Consider the following 4,623-nt stretch of genomic DNA (forward strand, 5'->3'; position numbering starts at 1 on the left):
ATATATATTTCTTGTTGATCATGCTAATCACACGAACAGGAGTTATAATTAATATAAAAAGGATTACATATATATTTCGTTGATGAAAGCATTCAATATTAATGCTTTCATACTAACTGTACCGCCATGAATTTTAAGTCAATATATCAATAGGACTACATCATTTTGTTGATCATACTAATTGTTCATATGCACAAAGCTATATATATTTTGTTAGTAAAAGCATCACATAATGCTTGTACACTAATTGTACGGATATTGGTTTTAAACTGGATCAAAATAATAACATCTTTTGTAATTGCACGTACACGAGTTTTCACTTGACGATCATAATAAATAAATGAGACATGAATTTTTACTTTCCATAGATAGGATCGCAAAGGACTATATTATACTTTTTTTATACAAACATCATTAATATATTCACATTTATTATTAAGATAATTTGCAACTATTGTTGATCATATTAATTGTACTGACAAGAGCTGTAAATTAATATGAGTTGGATTATATTTCACAAAAATTCTAGAAACAAAGTTTTAATTTGTAACTAGGACTTAATATTTCATTGATGGGAGCACCATAAATGTACGTATATGACTTTTATTAACTTAGATAAATGTTAGAAGAATTAATCACACAACTTATTCCTCATTCATATTCAAGAATATAGCAATGATTAATACGCTTCTATAGGTATCATAAATGTTAACATGCGATCACAATTCGTGTTAGTCGTCTTATACTAATATATTCATATTATATATTTATTCATCATCCTCAAATGCAATCGCAAATAATTTGATCTAATTTTCAACTTTATTCAAGAACTCCGGATAAATATGTGTACATACATACACACCTACACACCCATACTATTTTTACTTATATTTTATTGATAACACTAATTATTTTAGTAATTTTAATTCTATACTTTTATAATTTTGATAATTTGGTCTTGTAAAAACTAATTTCATAATCCGTGTAGGATAAAAAATGACACACCCTCATAAATTACAAGGCAAAAACTGTATTTTTATCCTTATACACATATGTATGATTTAACATTTTAATGATCACACTAACTGCTCAAAGACGAGTTTAATTGGTATAAGTAGTGATAATAAATTTTGTTTGTACGTATTTAGATGCATCATATGGAAGTAAGTATTAATTTAGTTTGGGTATAGATTACATCCTTCGTTGATCGTACTCATATGGATGTGAGTATTAATTTAGTTTGAAACTTGAGGAATCAGTTCTGATTGAATATGTTATGAATTAGGGGATTTTGTGGACAGGTTGTTGTTGAAGAAATGTTGTAAATGGATGTTCATGTTTTTAGTGAAGACAGGCTGTAAATTGTGGATAGGATGTAGTAAATTGTTGATGTTAGTATGAAATGAATGTTGAAAATGGTGCAGAAATGAATATTTTCATTTTCATTATATTTATGAAAATTCCTGATATTGTTTAAATGGGTGCAGAAATATTGCTGAAGATTCCTTATATTGTTGAAAATGATGCAGAAATAACCAAAAATTCATTTTCGTTTTTATTCCATTACTGAATTAATTAATTCACAAAAGCATCAAATTTTAGGATTCCAATTTCATTATCAAAACCACAATATGCCATTATAATTCCTCCATCTTATGTTTACCCATATCTAACAACATAATGTAAGTCCCTACAAATCTAGCAACCTGGAACGATTCGTCCAAAGACCACCATCCGTTGACCCATCCAAAACCGATCAACACAAGCCATGATGTCACCAAGCAAACTTTAAGCCAAAATATCTTCTTCTTCAGTAGTTTTGCTTCGGTTTGCATTGCTTGAAGCTTGCGATGCAAATTGGGTATGACACACAAAGCTGTAGCACACATAGGTGGGTCATCCCATGTAAAAAATGGACATCCTACACTCTGCAATTGAACAAAAAATAAGCCAACATCTATAGGACTTAAACTTAAACTTCAATCCTTACCTTATAATTTGCGCAAGAATAAAACCTTCTACCGAGATTGTCATTGGACCAAGAGGTTCTCAATGGAGCCCTAATGCCACAAAATCAGTTTACCACAATGGTGGAGTAATTGCGCGACGATAAAGAAGACATTTTCACTATTTTTCTTTACCTGTAACTTCATTTGCAGCAGAAAAAATGAAAGAGAGAGAGAGCTCTTACATACGGTGAAAAAAGTGGGAAGAAAGGCTCTTTTTCCCGCCTAAAGCCACGTAATTAGCCACATCATTCGCCACGTAAGCTCCTACGTGTTTAAGTTGCGCACGTGAACGTCGGAACCCTAAGCCCCAAATCTCTCCACCGCCTTTTCACCAAAATTGCTAAAAAATTAGTACTTAAAGGACTAAAATGGCCAGTCCTATAGTTACAATCCCAATTCTGCCAGCCCCCCATACTTACGGGACCAATATTTCAATTTTGCCTGATTTTAAAAACAAAGTTTTAATTGGTAACTAGGACTAAATATTTCATTGATGGAAACACCATATATTACGTATATGAGTTTTATTAACTTTGATAAATTCTACAAGAATTAATCACACAACTAATGCCTTGTTCATATTCAAGAATATAGCATTATTAATATGCTTCTATACATATCGTAAATGTTAACATGCAATCTCAATTCGTGTTAGTCATCTTATACTAATATATTCGTATTACACATTTATTCATCAATCTCAAATGCAATCGCAAACAATTTGATTTTATTTTCAACTTTATTCAAGAACTCCGGATATATATATATATGTACATATATACACACCTAAACACCCATAGTATTTTCACTTATATTTTATTGATAACATTAATTATTTTTAGTAATTTTAATTGTATAATTTTATAATTTTGATAATTTTAGTCTTGTAAAATTTAATTTTCATAATTTGTGTAGGATAAAAAATGACACCCCCTTATAAATAACAAGACTGAAACTTTATTTTTTCCTATAGACATAAGTAGGATTGAACATTTTAATGATCACACTAACAGCTCAAACACGAGTTTAATTGGTATAAGTAGAGATAATAAATTTTGTTTGTACATATGTAGAAGTATCAAATGGAAGTAAGTATTAATTTAGTTTGAGTACGGATTACATCCATCGTTGACTATACTCTATAAAAACATAAAATATATAAAGAATACATCTTTTTTTACATACTTGTTAGATATATGAATAGATATTTTATATTTCAAATTAGGAATTATATGTAAAAGTTCTTGAAAATTATTAATACTTGACATAGGTAGTTTAAAATGGCAATAGTTGGTAATTAGTAAGTGGGTGGACTAGGGTTTAATCAATTTTGTAGCAAATATTTGAAAGTTTGTTTATTTGTTGCCATATCACCTTGCCATCTCACAAGAAATGCCCAATATTACTATCAAGTCATTTCTTGTGACACATAGGATTAAAAAACTTCAAACTATATCCAACGTGGATGTCATGTCATGTTTTTGGAAAAAAAATTGAAATTTTGGACAAATTTATTGGGAAGTATATTAAGTTAGATCCAAGCCCATGTGTCATTGCACGCAATCGTCATGGGACTTTAATAGAAATAAATGTACCGACATTCATTAATAACTTAAAAATACATGTATTTTCCAAATATGTTCTAATGATATCTCGAACATACAATGTGAAACAGAGATTACAGGCATAATTATTATTAATTCAAATGAAATGATGCGGGTTTTTGGTAAGATGATCGCGAAGAATCTCACTATGTAGTCCTTGGTGAGCTTTGGGATTCAACTCTCGTGATATCACATTCCTTTGTTTCACATGGGATTCACGAACATATATGTTATAAATGAAGAGTAGCAATTATTCCAAACTGAGAGTTTTGAAACCCCGAAGCTCACCAAGAATCTTCTGATCCACTAGTTGTTTGTAGTAGCTACTGCACTGGCATGGGGTGGAGTACCGACAGTCGGTTTCGGATCTATGTTTTCTTTGCAAATGAAATGAGCTACAATGTTCGTACTAGGCTCCAGCACCAATTTCTCCCATGCTTCATTGGCATCTCCACCACGTCGAAGGAATACTTCTGTGGCATTCAACCAATGGATCTGGCACCCGAATTCCTCCCTCATCCTCAAAATCTTTTCAACTTGAACGGAAAGCTAATTTGCAAGTGTTCATCTTAATTTCATCAATAGCTGCCTTAAGAAGCTTATCCCTAGTTTCACCATCGACAAGACCCTCACTACTGAAGAACTCATCCATCTCGGGGACCCCAATGGCACGCCTAATGCCATAATCATAATCACGATTTTTTGGGTCAAAAAATGCCTTACCCTCCTCCACCAACCCGCTATCCACCATCTGATCAACCCTTTTAGCCACGTACGGAAGCAAGATCGGGATCGCCAGTTCCATCCAGAGAAACCAACACTCGTACTTGGAGGAAAACCCAGTGTCGTCATTGACAAGTGCCTGTATGAAGGAATTGGACCCTTCAGCAATGATTGGTAATGGATTCTTTTGTACGATGGCATCAGCAGCCAGCAATGCATGCTGCACAGTGAAATCCACCTCAGGATCAATGATTCCGAGCAAATGGTGTGGCACGCCGCGGCATTCC

General features: G+C 32.5%; 1 pseudogene; it reads right to left on the reverse strand.

Annotated features, from left to right (window-relative positions):
* Positions 1–3,919: 3,919 nt before the first annotated feature.
* LOC105179159 overlaps positions 3,920–4,623 on the reverse strand; it is a 3,406-nt pseudogene continuing 2,702 nt past the window's right edge.

This window comes from Sesamum indicum, unplaced genomic scaffold, assembly GCF_000512975.1.
Source record: "Sesamum indicum cultivar Zhongzhi No. 13 unplaced genomic scaffold, S_indicum_v1.0 scaffold00125, whole genome shotgun sequence".
Lineage (NCBI taxonomy): Eukaryota > Viridiplantae > Streptophyta > Magnoliopsida > Lamiales > Pedaliaceae > Sesamum > Sesamum indicum.